Here is a 20,576-nt window from a genome sequence, read left to right as displayed (position 1 = left end):
GATAAATGTGATAATTATAGCAAACGATGAGCTAAATATTAAATTTGAGGTACATATTCTAAACACAGCTGTGTCATCTGAACAGCATGTGGTTGAGGATATTCGTCTGTATTAAATTTGTTTGCAGGAAGAGATGGGTGCAATGTTCTGTCCATGTGGACACTGGTAAGCCAAAACAATCTGACCACTACCGACGCGACGCCTGGTGGCGTTGCGTGGACGTCAAGCGATAGTAAAAGTATAGAAGTGGGGCAGACACGGATGGTTGATCATACTAGCAAAAATATGGGCTGCAAATGGGGAAATACATTGAAATAAGCGACTTACAAAAGGGGAAGATTATTACTGAGCAGAGCCTGTGAACGAGTATCTGCCGGTCGGTGTGGCCGAGCGGTTCTAGGCGCTTCAGTCTGGAACCGCGCTACCGCTACGGTCGCAAGTTCGAATCCTGCCTCGGGCATGGATGTGTGTGATGTCCTTAGGTTAGTTAGGTTTAAGTAGATCTAAGTTCTAGGGGACTGATGACCTCAGATGTTAAGTCCCATAGTGCTGAGAGCTATTTTTTGAACAAGTATCTCGAAAACGGCGAAGCTGTTGGAATATTCACCTGCTACTATCGTGAGCATCTACAAAGAGGTAGAAAGACAGTGAAACTGCCACTAGGCGCTAAATGGTTCGACGTCAACGACTCAGAGGCTTGTCTCCTCTGTAAAGTAGGATAGATGGTGATCTTTGGCATCTCTGCCAAAGCAGATTCGGAGCACACCGTTCATCGTATATTGTTGAACATGGAACTCCGCAGCACAGTATCCCTCTGTGTTCTCGTGTTGACCCAACGACACCGTCAACTGTGATTGCAGTGGGAACAGCACCATTTGGATTCGACCATCGATAAACGGAAACGTGTTGGCTCTTCGTGTGAATGTTCTTTTTGCTACGCTAGGTCGATGGTCGTCTCCATAAATGCCTTCATCGAGGTGAACAGCGGCTCGAAACGTGCATGTGCCCTGGATGCTGGCTGATGGAGCAGTATTATGCTATGGGAGACATTCTCCTGTGCTACCTAAGTTAGTAATAAAAGACATACTGAAATCTGCGAATCACCTGCATCTCTTCATGCTTGATGTATTACGCGACTTCGATGTTATGTTTCAGCAGTGTAATTGTCCATGTCTCTGAGCCGGAACCATGCTATAGTGGTTTGAGGAAAATTATAGTGAACTCATGTCGACGTCTCGGCGACCAAATTAACCTAATGTAAGTCCTATGATATCTATCTGGGTAGCTATCGGGCGCCACCACTACTTTCGCAAATCTGCGACCCGTTATTTAAGCGAATTACGTGACCTGTGCGTAGACGTCTAATGCCACATACCTCCACAAACGTAGCAGCAAAGTGTCGGATACGTAAAATCGGTGATGACTTTCGTTCCAGAGACGAACAAAGAAGCTGTTAAGCAGGTGATCATAATTTTTTGTCTCATCAGTGTAATACTGCATGTGTTAAATTTGCACTATCCATTTCCTCGTGTCTTGCATGGTGCCTATAGCACCTACATCCAACAGGCAGTATCAGCAAACAGTTTTCTTTGCTTGCTTTTAAATTTTGCAGTTCAATCTGAATCACATACAGCAACACTAACACTATGAGGTAGAAACCGTATTTGGAAATCCGCATTAGCAAGCCGTATTTACATCACCACCTATATATGCTACTGTTGTCATGTAAGCCGGTAGGCTTTCTAAAGTCCTATGTATGCGAACGTTATGATACTTTATACGTAGAATGATGTGGTTTGATATCACTTGTCAGCAGTATCGGTTTGTTGATCACAAACACCGCTCCTTGCTGCAGTCGAACTGTTTACAGCACATGAGAACTGAACGACAGGTGACCATTTATCTTCATTCAGTTACAGCAAGTTCCATTCATTGTATTCGGGCACCCTGTCTGGTCTACCATCGGCAGTACAGTCAGTATGTCGCTATTTGGTACTCTGTCAGAAAAATCGCGATATTTATCATTAAATTATCCCATTGCCAGGTCTTTCTTTATTTTAGAACATGCTTTTATTCCACCAATTTATACACAGAGCACGTATTCTACCTCACGAAACTAAATTATGAATCCAAATTAATGGAACCAGTCTGCTTTGGTAGTTCTATAAACTTTTTCCAGGCTAAAGCGTAATGTTTAGCTGGAAGGAACATCTCGCATATACGACTCCTATCATTATACTACACAATAATACAGTTAGGGTTAACTTTTTGATGTGGATGATATCCAAGTGTAGAGCAAAAATTACGTTCTATATTATATATGTCAAATCACAAGTGCGGTAGCGGGCAACAATATTGGTAACAACGTTGTAGGTTTTATAAAGTGACCAGACACGTCGTTGAACATGATATTACCTGGCTGGACACCATTGCATAATGGATCGTGTGTTTGATCCCTGTGCAAAGTTGTTTATGTATGTACTTCATGACTTTTCAGCTACTCTCTTGTGGAATATAATTATATCGCTTCAGCAATTATTGGTAATTCCACGCCGCTGTAATCACTTTATTTTCCGCGTACTACGTCGTCGATATCTTCATTTTTTCAAACCAGCACTGTCATGGTATTACACAGCAATGTTGAGGCGCCATAGCTCATAATATTTATAGCCTTTTTTTTTTGCTTTGATTATTGGGCGTCCTAACACGAGCGATGTGGTTGAGGGCTTGATGTGAAGCAGAGATTCTAGCTGAGGTAGCATCATGGGTTGGAAGTATATCTAATGTCATTACCTGTTGTTAGCCACGAGTTTTTTAGAACACGACTTTCGCATCTACATATCTGTACGTTATAGAGAATACCACACTTTGTTACGTGTTGTAGCATTTGTTTAGCATTTATTGCAATGGAGAAAGTAACACGATACATTATCTCTGGCCCCTCACACAATGGTGCTCGAAAACTGTGTAAAAACGATGAGATATATATTTTCGTTCTGGGTTGTGAGTAGTTGCATATACCTGCTTAGTTAACACCTATTTTTCTGTAGTTAGAGGCCTGGTCTGGGTAGCTTTATGGCATGGAATTTTTAAGCCTAACTTACAAAATGTCAGCTAATTAAATCTACCATTGGGACACATACTTCAGAATTTTGGGCCCTAATTTGGAGAATATGTGTAAATGGGGACATTAACTCGTGCCTTGCAGACTTTTTTGCGATATTATGGCATCAAACAGTGTTTATCATGTATTAACTTCAAGCGTTAATGTAAACATTGTAGTTTTTCAGCCGGACGCTGTTGCCGAGACGTTCTAGGCGCTACAGTCTGGAACCGCGCGACCGCTGCGGTCACAGGTTCGAATCCTGCCTCGGGCATGGATGTGTGTGATGTCCTTAGGTTAGTTAGGTTTAAGTAGTTCTGAGTTCTAGGGGACTGATGACCTCAGATGTTAAGCCCCATAGTGCTCAGAGCTATTTGACCCATTTACCATTTAAATTAAAAATCATGTTCAAAAAAGACGCAGTCTTATTTTGCTATTTATATTTTCCAGGCCAGTGTTGGTTTTTTATTATTTATATAAAAATATGCTATCTATTCGTCCTAATATTTCATGGCGAATGATACGTAGCTACGAGGGTCAGTCAAAAAGTAATGCCTCCTATTTTTTTTTCTACGTTTAATTGTCAGGAAATTTAAATGCAATTACATAGGTAGAAAAGCACAACATTGAGGATCATTTTGTCATTTTTCAATGTAATCTCCGCCCATCTCTACAGCTTTGGTCCATCTTTGAACAAGGGCATGTATCCCAGCACGGTAAAAATCACAGCTCTGCTTCCTAAGCCATTGACGCACGGATGTTTTGACGGCCTCCTCATCTTCAAAATGAATCCCACGATGAGCTTCTTTTAGTGGCCCGAACAGATGGAAGTCTGATGGTGCCAGGTCAGGGCTGTATGGGGGATGAGGCAAAACTTCCCATCCAATTTTGACAATCTCGTCAGAGGTGTGACGACTGGTGTGTGGTCTTGCATTGTCATGCAAAAGAAGAACATCTGCCATTGATTTTGTTGGGCGAACTCGCTGAAGACGTGCTTTAAGTTTTTTGAGGGTTGTGACGTATTGAACAGAATTTATTGTGCATCCCTGCTCCAAAAAATCAACCAGAATCACACCCTCTGTATCCCAGAAAACTGTTGCCATAACTTTCCCTGCCGATCGCACAGTTTTGAATTTTTTCTTCCTCAGCGAGCTTGTGTGACGCCACTCCATTGACTGCCTCTTTGATTCGGGTTCAAAAAAATGCACCCATGTTTCGTCCCCGGTCACAATTTTTTTCAGAAACTCATCTCCCTCCAAACGGAAGCGCTGCAAGTGTTGGGAGGCTATTGTTTTCCTTGCCTCTTTGTTCTGATCGGTTAACATTCTTGGAACCCACCGTGCATAAACTTTTGAGTACCCCAATTGTTTAATAATCGTGATCACACTGCCTTTACTAAGAGAAATAATGCGACACACTTCATCTGCAGTCACCCGACGGTCACCACGAATTATGTCATCAACTTGCTGAATGTTGTGTGGAGTCACTGCACTCACCGGCCTGCCGCTCCGCTTTTCGTCAGTCAACGGTGTTTGCACTTCAGCTTCCTTACAACGACGAACCCATCGTCTAACAGTGCTGACATCCACTGTCACAACACCATACACCTTCTTCAGTCTTTCATGAATGCTTATGGGCGTTTCACCTTCTGCATTCAAGAATTCAATCACACAACGCTGTCTCAAACGAACATCGATGTCGGCCATCTTACAAACTTCTGCTGTGCTGCCACCTGTTGACACAGAAAGTTACTACTGCAGTGGATTGAAGAAGAAGGTTTGAGGAATGGCGCCAAATTCAAATTTTTCACTTAACTTAATTTTTTTAAGTAGAAAAAAAATGGGAGGCATTACTTTTTGACCGACCCTCGTACAAATCAAACTGTCCAATGTGAGGACTGGAGGGCCAGTCCTCAAGCGTGTCTTTGGACGTCAGTAATGCAAATGTAGTTGCATGACATGGGCGCGAGATGGGTGGGAGCTATGTTGTCTATTGGCCAACATTACTCTCGAAGGACTTGGAGGAGTTCCGTAGATGCAGTACTTTGTGACTGTCACATTAGTAAATATGAGTATTTTGCAAGACTTTGGGTTTGGTAAGTGAGACGAACATCGAGGAAAATCTAGCTACGTGTTTAGAAGAGCTGGAAACGCTCTGATACCTCATCATCATCCACACGCCTGCCATTAACTGCCGTGAAATACACTGGACCGTGGTGAATAGTCGCGAAGCGTGCAAATCACATTCTCGAGTCTCCGTAGTACCAGTCCGTAGCTCGTGGCCTAGTAACTAGTGTTGCTGCCTCTGGATCACGGGGTCCCGGGTGTGATTCCTGGCCGGGTTGGAGATTTTCTCTGCCCGGGGACTGGGTGTTAGTGTTGTCTTCATCATTGCATCAAGGTCATCATCATTCGTGACAGTGGCTAGATTGAACTGTGAAAAAAAATGGACTGATTAAAGATTGGGACTTTGCACGGGCGCTCATGACCAGACAGTTGAGCGTCCCATAAACCAAACATGATATCACTAGTATCACTTTGATAAAGGAACGGAGGATGTAATTTATTGTGACCTTCTTGTGAAAAAGAAGGCGTCCACATACCGAAACGTTGGACTACGAAATGCCATCGATATTTTAAATAAGAACCGCGAGAACATTCGCTGAAGTACGTTAATTGCGAAGCCTTTCAGAACTCGCATGGGAAATCTAGATTGGAACCGCCAGTGGGGCAAGAGGGAACAAGCGACAAGTGCATCCGGGAGCGCTCTTGCACGGAGGACATCGCTTTAAGGGAATTAACGTGTCAGTCACGCCGGCGTGCAGGCGGCAGCTGCGCTCTGCTTGTCCTCCCGCAGGCATGACTCTGCTCGCAGCCTGGTCGATCTCAGAACCGATTGCATGAGTCTGCTGACATCCGCTGACCAAATGGAAGTCGATTTATAACTAATTGTTTAGTCTTTTGTATTTTTTATCGATATGCGACTCGATAATTATTTGCAGCTCAGTGTGAATAAAATTCCAATTGTATACTGAGCTAAAGGCTTATTTGCTGCTTAACTTTTTCATCTTTTTAGAGTATTGCGGAAACAAAAATGAAATCCTACGATGTACATACACTACTGGCCATTAAAATTGCTACACCAAGAATAAATGCAGACGATAAACGGGTATTCATTGGACAAATATGCAATTTGGGTGCATAGATCCTGAGAAATCAGTACCCAGAACAACCACCTCTGGCCTTAATAACGGGCTTGATACGCCTGGGCACTGAGTCAAACAGACCTTGGATGGCGTGTACAGGTACAGCTACCCATGCACCTTCAACACGATATCACAGTTCAACAAGAGTAGTGACTCGCGTATTGTGACGAGCCAGTTGCTCGGTCACCATTGACCAAACGTTTTCAGTTGACGAGAGATCTGGAGAATGCGCTGGCCAGGGCAGCAGTCGAACATTTTCTGTATCCAGAAAGGCCCGTACAGCACCTGAAACATGCGGTCGTGCATTATCCTGTTGAAATGTAGGGTTTCGCAGGGATCGAATGATGCGTAGAGCCACGAGTCCTAACACATCTGAAATGTAACGTCCACTGTTCAAAGTGCCGTCAATGCGAACAAGAGGTGACCGAGATGTGTAACCAATGGCACCCCATACCATCACGCCGGGTGATTCGTCAGTATGGCGATGACGAATACACGCTTCCAATGTGCGTTCACCACTATGTCGCCAAACACGGATGCGACCATCATGATGCTGTAAACAGAACCTAGATTCATCCGAAAAAATGACCTTTTGCCATTCGTGCACCCAGGTTCGTCGTTGATTATACCAACGCAGGCGCTCCTGTCTGTGATGCTGCGTCAAGGGTAACCGCAGCCATGGTCTCCGAGCTGATAGTCCATTCTGCTGCAAACGGTCCCCATCTGTTGACTCAGGTATCGAGACGTGGTTGCACGAGCCGTTACAGCCATGCGGATAAGATGTCTGTCATCTCGACTGCTAGTGATACGAGGCCGTTGGGATCCAGCACGGCGTTCCGTATTACCCTCCTGAACCCACCGATTCCATATTCTGCTCACAGTCACTGGATCTCGCAATCGCGATAGGCTAGAATCCGACCTTTATCAAAGTCGGAAACGTGATGGTACGCATTTATCCTCCTTGTACGAGGTATCACAACAACGTTTCAGCAGGCAACGTCGGTCAACTGCTGTTTGTGTATGAGAAATCGGTTGGAAACTTTCGTCATGTCAGCACGTTGTAGGTGTCGCCACTGGCGCAAACCTTGTGTGAATGCTCTGAAAAGCTAATCATTTGCATATCACAGGATCTTCTTTCTGATGGTTAAATTTCGCGCCTGTAGCACGGCATCTTCGTGGTGTAGCAATTTTAATGGCCAGTAGTGTACAACTTTAGCCTAGCAATAGACTTATGATACAGTTGACTCCCTAAATTCAGAGTTTTCCAAGATTCACAACAAAACTTACTTAAGTCTTGACGACACCGAGCCGACTCAACCGAGGTGATACGACTCTCAAAATCCTACAGCCGCCAGCTGCAACAGCTGGAGACTGCTTAGAGTGCTTGCAACAGTCCCAGCGGGCGGAGATGATGGGTATTGCGAGTCACTGCATCTATGCGCTTTTCGCAGACGGAATTCGAGTTGTATGGTAACGCAGCGACACAGCGAGCTAATTTTAATTGCATGACGCGTAGCCGTATCATTAGTCTATTAGCAGTGAGCCACAGCGAATGCGAAACGCCTGGCAGAATTGATATCGCCAGAAGCGTCATTTTACGGCTGTGGAGATGATGCCAGGTGCAGGAGAAACATCCAGCGGCAGTATGGCGAAAGTCGAACACGTCCTACGCTCCGGAGCCAAGAGCGTTCCCTTACCTGAAGCACCGATCCTGCCTTGAAACTTCGAGGCAACTTCAGAGTTACGCATCTGCAGCTATAGTGTATCGCCTACTTCAAGGAGTTGCTCTGTATCCTCGGCTACAGGCCACTTACTTCGACCTTACACAAAGCCAACGGCTGGCACGCTAAATGTGGTGTCCTACTTACTATGACTAGACCTAGAACAAGAAAGATCAAATTCAACGTCCTGTCAATGACGAGTTACAAGTGGTGGAGCATAGCTTCCCATTAATTAAGGATGGAGGATAAAATCGACTGAGTCCCTTCCAAGGTGACCGAATCGGTGTTCTCTTTAATTACCATTGACAAACCACAGAAAACATAATTCAGGAGGACCAGACAAGTATTTGAATCCCGCCCAATGGATCTGGGAACAGTAGCGATAAGTTCTGGTCACAGAGGGGTTACGGTATAGCCACGTAATAGGGGAAAATAGTGATGAGATATCAGAGCGTTTTCACATTTATGTAAATACATAACGGTATACACTTCGAGCTGCGCCTCGCCTATCCTATTCAAAGTCTTATAAAGTACTCAGCTTCGCCAATGTCGCGTAAACCAAGTACAGAATCTAGGGATACTCTTCAAAACCATCGAGAGTAATGTTGCACAATGCAGTAAGCGAATGTAGAAGATAAAGCATGATACTAGAAACTAGTGTCAGCTCCATGTCACATTACATAGAAAATTATTTTTATTTGCCAATCAGCTGAATAAATTGCATTTGTTCGACCGGTTTCTGTTGTTTCAACAATCATCAGACGGAAGAAAAAATTATAAAATTTGTTGGTTTACAAATGCATATTTCTTACACAAGATCCTTTCATGTACCAAATGTGGCAATGGGGAAATATAAAATGCAACATGACGAGATGTTGACAAACTATCAAAAAGCTTAGTAAGTTACACATGCACTCTTGAAATGTTGGGCGTTGCTTCAGGTGACGAAAAACATTCTTATCGGGATGGCGCCTTTGAGGGTCGCAGCACGCGCTGTTCATTGTGTGAACCAGGTCGTGCGAATGAGCACTGCGGGGAAAGAAAAATTTTGTCAACGTTCTTCGGGACCTAAGACCAAGTCATATAGGGTGTCTCTACTAACAATCGTCAGGAGCATTTTCTCTTGTGTTTCGGCAGATATTTGTAATTCAGTCTAATGAACATGCAGCTGGACATAAGCTATATATTTTAATACATACAATACATAAATATGTACGTAATACATGAAGGGGAAATGTGGTTACCAAAGATCTCAAAAACTTGTTTCACTTACTTTTTATACCATACTGTAATCGGCATTCGGATGGAGGTATGCTATATGTTTTTATATACAAATATATAGGGTGAAGAAAAAATGCCGTACTTGGAGGGCAGAATGGCACACCCCCTGGCGAGAACCGTTATCCAAGATGGCAGCGATGACGTCACACAACCCCAAGGTGGTTTATGATGTCAGTTGATAACGTCATCTAAGATTGCAGCTGTGATGTCAACTGATTATACAAGTAACGTTATCCAAAATGGCGGGAAAGTGCCACGCCTCCCACCCCCCTAGTGAGCAGTTCAAATTCTATCAGGACAATGCAACCTCTACTAACCTAAGAAAATTGTGGGAAAAAAGGTCACTTGGGCTACCTCCAGTAACCTAAGTCATCCGACTGAAACCTCATCCTAGGAACTGGCGCCAAGTTTGAATTTTGGCAGGAAGATAGACCAATTGGTGTATCTCTACTAACCTAAGAAAAGGGTGGGAAAGAAAGGCCACCTTCACTTACCTAATTCACCCGACTACTGCCTCCTCCTAGGGATTCGCATGCACTATTTATTTAAATAATATGTTGCAGTACACCCATTCAGCGTGTTCAAAATGAGGTTGTACTCCAACCGAGTTAGTACACAGTCCTGCCACCACAGGGTGTTGTCGTCCAAGATGGAAGTCACGTCAGCAGATCACACGAATATCATTATTCGAGATGGGGGGAAACGGTGCGTTCACCAAGAGGTTCATGCCTAGTAGACAGTACTGGCAAAAGAGAGCACTATGGTGCATTACATGACGTAATCAAAGACGGTGGGGGAAAGTGGCAGGAAACAGTGTGGTCACCAAGAAGTACGTAACTAGTACACACTACTATCACAAGAGTGTGTTGTCGTCCACTCCGTGACATAACCCAAGATGACTGTCTGGAGGGGAAAATAACTCAGCCTGTGCTACGCTGCTGGAGAGAGGAAGGTGTACACTTTATTTGGGAACAGCTTATTTAGAGATGGATTTGAGATAGTATACTTATCACACTGATACAAAACACATGCTCTGACATACTTCGAGTCACGCCACACAGCACACAAACCTGTAAACTACAACTAAATAACGCTCTGCAGACACACAAACAACTCCTAAATTACTGAAATAATTTCAGTACAGGCATCAAAACTGCATTTAAACAATGCAGTACACTGATGAGCATACACGAAATCAACTCGCAAACTGTCCAAATAACGCATAGCACAGCCTACAGACCCACTCACAACATAATGCAATAGACATGTGCAGACACCACCAGATGCTCCCTATCCACTGGACCACACAGGATGCTATTGGCAGCCCCCGCAAAGTGCGATTCTAATATGTGGCTGAAGCATCGCCATGCGTAGCAACATACCTCTGCATGTGCATCTGGCAATGTTCCCAATGTTATACTGAAGCCACATGGCTATCCAAAATAATAACCATGTCGACTTCTTGAAAATTGTCTAGTGTCCTAAAAATAGTTAATGCTCGCTTTCTTGATCTCTCAGCTTGTATGCACGGAAATTCTTGCACTAACAGAACCTGTTTACGAAAATAGCGCAAAATAAAATAGAACGTGGTAATCCTAGTGGCCCTAATGTGGCATCCCGTCCATCACATCTTACCCTTCCTTCTTTCACCGGCCGGAGTGCCCGTGCAGTTCTAGGCGCTACAATCTGGAACTGGGCGACCGCTACGGTCGCAGGTTCGAATCCTACCTCGGGCATGGATCTGTGTGATGTCCTTAGGTTAGTTAGGTTTAATTAGTTCTAAGTTCTAGGCGACTGATGACCTAACAAGCTAAGTCGCATAGTGCTCCGAGCCATTTGAACCATTTGAACCTACATGCTTTCAACACATACATATAAGTTCCACCATTATGTAGAGACTCCTGTATCACTGGATAAAAGAATATCATGTTTTTAAATGTAGCATTATGATTGGCTCTTATCACATTTACCCGCCGAATTACTGGTGCCTCCAGAATAAAAGCGCCATCTGTATTTGCTTCCTTCTGCAGACGAGACTTTCAGTGGCAACAAACTATTGTACTCTGGTTGTCATACCACACTGACAATTAAACCCTGAAATGTGCCCCTATATATCGTCAAATACGGAAAGACTCTTACTCAATTACACTGATGTCCCACTGAGGACAGGAGCTTGAATATTAGAACGTGAAACCGATCTCCAACTCATCAGTATATTACCGTGTACCACATTGATCTAGGAAACACGCAATTCGTATCCTGCGTCATACAAAAGTCGCCCCTTTTACATCATTTGCACATATACAATGAAGACAAACAGCATAGTACGTATACTCACAGCACAATATATTTCCATGTGAGGTAGGCAGGCATCCACTCCCGATGGGTGACCAGAGCAGCCTCAGTGGGACAAAGTCACTCTCAGAACTGTTCTGCAGATCAGGCCTTGTTTCTGCCTTGATACAAACGCATTAATGTTTCTGGTCCAGACCTGTTTCCTGCTTGCTTTTTTTTCACCCTTCTACAGACTCTGGGATTACAAGAACAAATATATTTTCGCATGGTTTACACACAGCAATATCCTACCGATCGCTCATGCAACATAATTCAGAAGATGTGGACTGGGAGCTATTTCTAAACAAACCCAAAACTTGAACTAGGTGGAGAGTGCTCCAGACAACTGAGCAACTCGAAACTTATCCGAAATTATAATATCCTGTCAGTGAAGACCTTTACATGAGAACTTGAAACAAATAGAAGAAATAGACATTTCCACTCACGAATGTCGATGTCAGTGATGTAATAGATTCCAGATCATCTCTATAATTTACAAACTCAACTAAAGTGTTTCTAATGTCTAGAGAACCGACAAACGTGTCTTCCACACACTAGATGCACACACCAATATCGATCTTCTCTCAACTAAATAAAGACGCGAAATGTACAGAAGCAGCCAACTAAAAATTTAAATGAAATGGAATAAAGGTCCAGCGCAAACACTCCTCGGTGCTGCAGGGCAGGTTGGTCAATGACAGTGTGAGAAGGATCTTTCTAATTTTACCCTAAGACAGCGAGAATTCTCTGTGAGTCCCATATGCAGGGAGATAGATCGTAAATTAATCACTATGCTCGATGTGTTAGAAATATGTAGAGCACTGTCTGATATAGTTTGATTGTGTATGTGCTAGAGAATTTACAATGAATGGACGTACTGCACAGTGATCTATCCACGTTCGCAATACTATTCGCAAAGTGGAGAAGGGGTGGTTTAGCTATGATACTGAAATTGGGAAACATGCTGTAGCATCATTGGTCGATGTTGAAATTACTGTAAAATTGCTAAAATTGTTCACACTATCAACTGTGATGCTTATTACTAGAGTACATTGATGGTGTCTTTTCCATCCCATTTGTTCACAGGCATGCTGTTGGTTACGATATAATGATTGACAGCCCTTGTTCGAGTTGGAGAAGGAGTTTTTTGGGGCGGTGACACCTTTTGAGGATGGGTATCATCGAATCAGTGATCGCATACATGACTGCAATAGAAGGAATCAGTTGAAACGGAATGCAGAGCCATCAGCTACTCGGTCAATGTGACAGATGAGTTTAAATGTAGTTTGGAAGCCCACGCCAAAGCCTTAAAACTCTTCCAATTTTCTGATATTGTAAATGAGTTTTATTTAAAATCATCCTGTGTGTGTGTGTGTGTGTGATGTGTTATGGTGACAGCAGTAATAATATGGTTTACACAGTGCGATGTCTAGAGGTAGCCCAATTGACTTATCTTCCCTCCAAAACTCAAACTTCCCGCCTTGGGGGCTTCGCATCGTAAGTGTGGCATTTTCCAGCCTCCTTGGGTAGCAGTGTACCCATCATCAGTCGACGTCATGCCAGTCATCTTGAATGACGTGAATAGCGTCACCCTGTGCCGTCTTGGATAATTGTACTTTGGGGTGATGTCCTTGTTTCCAACGAGACGCTGTAGATCAGAGCGCCTTAGTGCCAATTTAGAACCTGACAAACACCTCGAAGTCATGGCAGCAAAACAAAATATTGGCAGTGTACAAAGGGTATTAGAGCAGAAAAAAAATAATGTTTCAAACAACGAGACATAGTCACAGGGATCGTCTCTAACGACTTACAGTATGGTCTGTGGGATACGGCCATTCTCCTACAGTACAGGTGATGGAACTTTAAACTGGTCTGTGCAGATGATCAATACTTGTATATTTAATAGGATCTTCACATGTGCTCGATGCCTGCATGCATGTGGTATTTGATTTCGATATATGGGAGGAGAGAGATGATGTAAAAAACTTATCTAGTTATCTACCGGATGGAGTTAGTTGAGCTTTTATAGGTCGTAATTTTTCTCTGATGGATGGTACAGAATAACGAAGATAGCATGGGGAGATAGAGTTGAACGGGCATGGGTTGGTAGTATGTGTATGTAGTTTGGAGAAGCACCACAATTCAGTAGCAATATCCACATCCTTCCCCCAGTTTCCGTACTGTCTCTTATACTACTTCGTGTTGCAGGGGCAGACTTCGTTTCCGTTGAATGGTCAAAACACAGTTCTGTTGCAGTAACTCAGCTTTGCCTGTTTCTGCACGGAATGCAGGAGATGGCAGATGTAATTTCCTCTGACCCCTACTCAGTTCCGACTTCCACTGGAACGATCACGTGCGCAGAGGTACAGATATGGTTGCGTAGAGTCTGAGGAGGCATTTGCAGGATTAATTGGGGCTACCTAAAACGAGGCAATAGTTTTACAGTAGCAGATAGATTCGAGAAAAGTGCCTCGTTTCGAGATATGAGGGTGCCAGAAGTATGATTCACTAGTGGCTGTAATCATTAATGGACTTCTCCATAGGATCCAACGCAGGTATGTGCATGAATGGACAGACTTGATTCCAAATCCCAGACAGTATTTCTAGCGGATAGCGTGGCATTACAGATCTGAAAAGCATGTGTACTTTTATTATGACCTCAATCATCACACCATCTACTAGTGTTTGTGATCCTTTTCAATCAACCATTGCCTATAGCCCAGTGGATATATCACCAACCCTCTGACATTCAGTGTGAGGAAGTCGCAAATACCGCTTACATACCACGATCCTCAGCTGAATCACTTTCAAAATGCGGTAATTTGATCATGAGGTTGCATCACGGGCTACGTGTAACCGAAGTGCTGGTCTGATACTATACACTCCTATGATCACAGTCTCGGTATTTGTCCAGAAAATACCACCTCGTTCAGAGGTAATGTCGTACTTCAATTTATAAAGCCAGTATAGCTTTCAACATGGATACTTGCGTGCACCTGTAGAACTACAACTACTTGTGACAGCCGGCGGCGGTGGTCTCGCAGTTCTAGGCGCGCAGTCCGGAACCGTGCGACTGCTACGGTCGCAGGTTCGAATCCTGCCTCGGGCATGGATGAGTGTGATTTCCTTAGGTTAGTTAGGTTTAAGTAGTTCTAAGTTCTAGGGGACTAATGACCACAGCAGTTGAGTCCCATAGTGCTCATAGCCATGTTTTGAACCATTTTATAACTGTCTTTTATTTGTGTCAGTTACTGGATGGAGCCACAGTTGGAGAGAAGGGTATTGGCCTCGATGACACAGGTTCGTGTTTGACGCACCTTGCAGGCTACGTGTGTGGGGAGCCACAGCAGCTGACGTCCGTGATGCTAATAAAGGCTGCCACAAGCACTTAACTGCCGGCACTGGATGACTGTGGTCGCTGCTCGTACTCAGTTGCTCTGGGGCCACATTGACAGCAGATCAGAATAGAAAGTGTTTAAGCCATGGTGCCTAGAATGATGGAAGATGATGGTGTGTACCCACCCTTGGCGATAGTCAGCGACAATGTACAGCCTGGGTGACAGCGATGATGCACCTAGGCTGCAAGCTGGTCCAGGCTTGAACTCGCAGCCCACCAAGGAGGAGGCCAGCAGTTGAGTCCCATAGTGTTCAGAGCCGTTTGAACCATTTGAACTTGTGACAGTAACATACAGTAGTTGTTGTGATCGCGTTTTTTAACATTTGGCGGATTACGTATTTCTTTCTGGGACACAGTGGTAGCACTCGCAAGAAAAAGTTATGGGACATGTCCACCCAAACCCTGATTTTCTATCAGTATTATTTCGTATCGTAAGCAATCAGTTATTGACAAAGTATTATGTTTAGTAGTAGTAGGGGCTGCGTAATAGGTTCACCCTGAGCTTCAGGCTTATAAAGTATGTTTGTGTTCCTAAATATGCAAAGGGAAGAGTATGTCAAGTCATAAAAATGGTACTGATATTTCTGTTTAAAGAACCACACTTGTCAACAGAATTTATTTCCGATACTTTGCTCATTGTCGAATGTTGTTCACCTGAGACCACGATTGTAACATTTAGTTGTAAGTACAGGGATAAAATATTTATGTGACCGATTTCTTAGGATAAACATTCTACCTGTTCGTGTTCGGCCTGCAGTTCCGGTGACCTGTACAGGGTGATTCACGTTTCTCATTAATGGTAGGTGTCAGACTGGAGAGGTCTGTTGGAGTGTAGGAATGTAGATGAATTAACCATGTTGTCCTCTAGACGACCGAACAGCGAACTACTACTTAGTATGTGTTGGATAGCTTTCGTGATAGCGTGTAAATGTGAGAAGATTGAATATGGAGGTGTTTGCGCTGGACCTTTATTCCATCCCATGTAAATTTTTGGTTGACTGCTTCTGCACATTTCGCGCCTTTATTTAGTTGAGAGAAGATCAATATTGGTGTGTGCATCTAGCGTGTGGAAGACACGTTTGTCGGTTCTCTAGACATTAAAAACACTTTAGTTGAGTTTGTAAATTGTAGGGATGATTTGGGATCTATTACGTCACCGACATCGGTATTTGTGAGTGGAAATACCTATTTCCTCAATTTGTTTCGAGTTCTCATGCAAAGGTCTTCGCAGACGGGATTTTTCTATATACGTACATGGATATGGACACCATTGATGACCTGCAGCCGTCTAGAACGAAACTAGAATTATAGTAATACTTTCAGCTGCTGTCGGACGTCGATATATTTCAACGGGGACAGGTGAAATTGTGTGCCCCGACCGGGACTCGAATCCAATATCTCCTGTTTACAGGGCAGAAGCTCTATCCATCTGAGCCTCCAAGGGCACAGAGGATAGTACGAGTGCAGGAACTATATCTCACATGTCTCCCGCGAGACCCACATTCTTACCTTGTATGTCCACACACTACATTCGTAGTGTCCCACCACAACACACTCGTTACTTGTGGAAGACATTCTTACCAAGACCAGTAAGAATTTGGGAAATATGTGTGCATCCACACAGAAGAAGACTGTCATGGCCTGTATCGTCAGAACTCTGTACTTATATGGATATGTTCTTTTGGACATGTCCGAAAGAACAGACACCATTGATGACCTGCAGCCATCTAGAACGAAATTACAATTATATTAATACCTTCAGCTGCTGTCGGGCGTTGATATATTTCAACGGGGACAGGTGAAAATGTGTCCAAAAGAACAGACACCATATCCATATAAGTGTATAGTTCTGTTGTCTGTTCTTACAGACATGTCCGAAAGAACAGACACCATATCCATCTAAGTGTATAGTTCTGGCAATACCAGCCATGACCTTCTTCTTCTGTGCGAATGCACACATATTCCCTTAACTCTTAAGAGACTTGGTAAGAATGTCTTCCACGAGTAACAAGTGTGTTGGTGTGGGACATTACGAAAGTTGTGTATGGACATAAAAGGTAAGAATGTTGGTCTCGCAGGAGGCGTGCACGAGATAGTCCCTGCAGTCTTACTCTCCTCCATGCCCTCCATGTCCTTGCTGGCTCAGATGGATAGAGCGTCTGCCATGTAAGCAGGAGATCCTGGGTTCGAGTCCTGGTCAGGGCACACATTTTCACCTTTCCTGTTGAAATATATCAACACCCGTCAGCAGATGAACGTATTAATATAATTCTAATTTCGGATAACTTTCTAGTTGCTCAATGATCTACAGCACGCTCCATCTAGCTAAAGTTTGGGTTTTGTACGGTACTGCTGTGTGTAAAACATGCGAAAATATATTTGTTCTTGTAATCGAAGACTCTGGAGATGGGTGTAGAAGAAAGCAAGGAGGAAGCAGGTCTGGACCAAAAATGGAAACACGTTTGTATCGAGGCGGAAACAAGGCCGACTTTGTATAACAGTTGTGAGAGTGACTTCGTCCCGCTGAGGGCGCTCTGGTCACCTGTTGGGAGTGCAACAATACCAGAGGTATCAGTAATTCTGCTGGTAAATTAAATATGAGCCAATCATATTGCTCGATTCATTCACAGGACATTCTTTTATCCTGGGATATATTAGTCTCTACATAGTGGTGGGAACGTTTATGTATGTGTTGAAAGCAGGAAGGATAGGACATGGTGGTCGGGATGCTGCGTTAGGGTCGCTAGGAAGGCACATTTGATGTTATTCTGCGCTACTTTCGTAAATAGGTTCTGTTAGAGCAAGAATTTCTGGGTATAAAAGCTGAGACATCAAGAAAGCGAGTGTTAACTATTTTGGGACACTATACAATTTTCAAGAGGTCGACTTGGTTATTATATTAGATAGCCATGTGGCTTCAGTATAACATTGCGAATGTTTCTAGATGCACGTGTGATGGTATGTAGGTACGCACAGCGGTGCATCACCCACATGTCACAATGTCCCTTAGAATCGCTAAGGTGAAAGCAGCTTGTGCTACTCGGCAACGGCTTTCTGTAGCGTCACTCAGCAATTAGCTCTTCGCCAGACCACAGGTAGAGGGAGGGTTCACAACAGCAGTGGCGAACACACACACGTGCGCCCCACCTCGGAGTATCTACGCTTTGTAAATAGGCCTTTGCTCCTCCTCAGTCGCATAATCCATGGCGCCTAGGTGATCACGCATTTCAAGAGGAATTTATCAGGTGCCAAGAATGAAAGGGGTGCAGCCTCCTCATGCTTGAGGGACCGAATGAGCACCTGTGCATGGCTTGGCAGTTGATGGCAGCTTCCCTTTGTGGGGGCTGCCGGTGGCCTCCTGTGCGGTCCGGTGGACGGAGCGCGTCTGGCGGCATCTGCGCGTGTCTGTTGCACTATTTTGTGCGTGGGTCTGTAGGCTGTGCTATACGTTATTTGGACAGTTGCCGAGTTGATTTCGTGTCTGCTCATCAGTGTACTGCATTATTTAGGAGCAGTTTGCATGTCTGTATTGAAATTATTTCAGTAATTTAGGAGTGGTTTGCATGTCTGCAGAGCGTTGTTTAGGAGTAGTTTACAGATCTGTGTGCTTTGTGGCGGGACTCCAAGTGTGATAAATATACTATCTCAAATCCATCCCTAAATAAGTTGTTCCAAAATAAATATAGTACACTCCTTACTCTCTCCAGGAGCCTAGTGGAGGCTGAGTCATTTTACCCTCCAGACAGTCATCTTGGGTTATGTCACGGAATGGACGACAGCGAATTCTTGTGATAGTAGTGTGTACTAGCTCTGTAACTTATTGCGACTAAGCTATTTCCTCCCATTTTCCCCCACCGTCTTGGATTATGTCACAGAATGGATGAGAGTGCCCTCTGGTGTGAGTACTGTGTACTATGTCAGTTGGAGTTTGGACCTCATGATGAACACACTGGATGGGCGTAGTGCATCATATTGTTTAAATAAATAGTGCATGCAAAATAATAAAGAATTATGTCCAGCACAGATCGAGTCCTTTTCCTGCAAATCCCTAGGTGGCCTGGTGATTTAGGTTAGTGGAGGTGACCTTTCTTTCCCACCATTTTCTTATGTTAGTAGTGATACACCAATTGATCTATCTTCCCTCCAAAATTCAAACTTGGCCGCAGTTCCTAGGATAAGGTGATGGTCGGATGACTTACGTTTGTGGAGGGACCCCAAGTGACCTATTTTCCTGTGATTTCCTTAGGTTAGTGGAGATAACTGTGGTGTGTTGCATTATCCTATTGGAATTTGAACTTCCTGCTATTTTGATGAGGGAGGGGAGGGGTGTTAGGTTAGTGGAGGGAGCCCAATTTACCTATCTTCCTGCCGAAATTCATACTTCCCACCATTATCTTAGGTTAGTAGAGATAGCCCTGTTGACCAATCTTCCCACCGAAATTCAAACTTGGCACCAGTTCCTAGGATGAGGTAGCCATCGGTGTACATAGGTTAGTGGAGGTAGACCAAGATATCTTTCTCTCCTGCAATTTTCTTATGTTAGTAGAGGTTGCATTGTCCTGATGGAATTTGAACTTCCCACCAGTTCAAGTGACCTATCTTCCCGCGAATTTCTTATGTTAGTAGAGATAAATGTGGTGTGATGCATTATCCTGTTGGAATTTGAGCTTCCTTATATATTAATTGGGGAGGGGAGGGGAGGGCTAGGGGCATGGCACTTTCCCGCCATCTTGGATAATCGTACCTGCATCATCAGCTGATGTTACGGCCGCCATCTTGGATGAAGTCATCAATTGATGTCAGTTTGGGGCAGAAACCCCCTTGGGGTTGGGTGACGTCATCGCCACCATCTTGGATAGTGGTACTTTGGGGCTGTACCCACCTGGGGCAGAAACCGCCTGGGGCAGAAACTGCCTTGCCCTAATACTTATAGGAATGCTAATATTTGGGTAACTGTATGAAATGTTAGGCAAACTTAGTTAATTATCCGATTAGTGTGGTTAGTTGCAGCTTCCATTAGATATAGATAGTTGCTGATTAATGCGCAAAAGGGAAAAATCCAGCACTTGTATTGTTTTATTTAATTATTTTTTTAATTTACAGTATTAGTGATACGCAACTGGGTATAATGAAATTGTTTATATATTTATGTGTGACGATTTGAAACAAAAAGAAGTGATACTAATATGAAACCGGTATTAGCAACGTTAAACGGATGACTTGAAAATTTGGGAAAGATTCCACGAAACATAGTGTAATTATGAAGATGGGGCAATCCATATCTAAATAATGCTTGGCAGCTGGAAACCTCATCGATTGGTTTAATTGGATGGAATCGAAGGAATGCAGAGGCATTCTACTAAATTTGTGAAAAGTATGCTGATAAGTACAAAAATTTAACAGAGGTACTTTGCAACCTAACTTTAAAGTCTTTGGGGGAATGACGAAAAGTAATTGCGAAACACATATGTTCAACATAGAAGAAGCCAATATTCGAGGCAGAGAGTAAAATGATTCAACTGTCCACGAGATCAT

The 20,576-nt window shown here is 43.6% G+C and overlaps 1 protein-coding gene across 1 annotated transcript in view; it reads right to left on the bottom strand.

Moving 5' to 3' along the window:
- The window catches only part of LOC126298964 (uncharacterized), a 1,082,841-nt gene that overhangs the window by 249,753 nt on the left and 812,512 nt on the right, over nucleotides 1-20,576 (bottom strand). The window lies entirely within an intron of this gene.

This window comes from Schistocerca gregaria, chromosome X (genome assembly GCF_023897955.1).
Source record: "Schistocerca gregaria isolate iqSchGreg1 chromosome X, iqSchGreg1.2, whole genome shotgun sequence".
Taxonomy (NCBI): Eukaryota; Metazoa; Arthropoda; class Insecta; order Orthoptera; family Acrididae; genus Schistocerca; species Schistocerca gregaria.
This window is presented reverse-complemented; position numbering and strand designations above follow the sequence as displayed.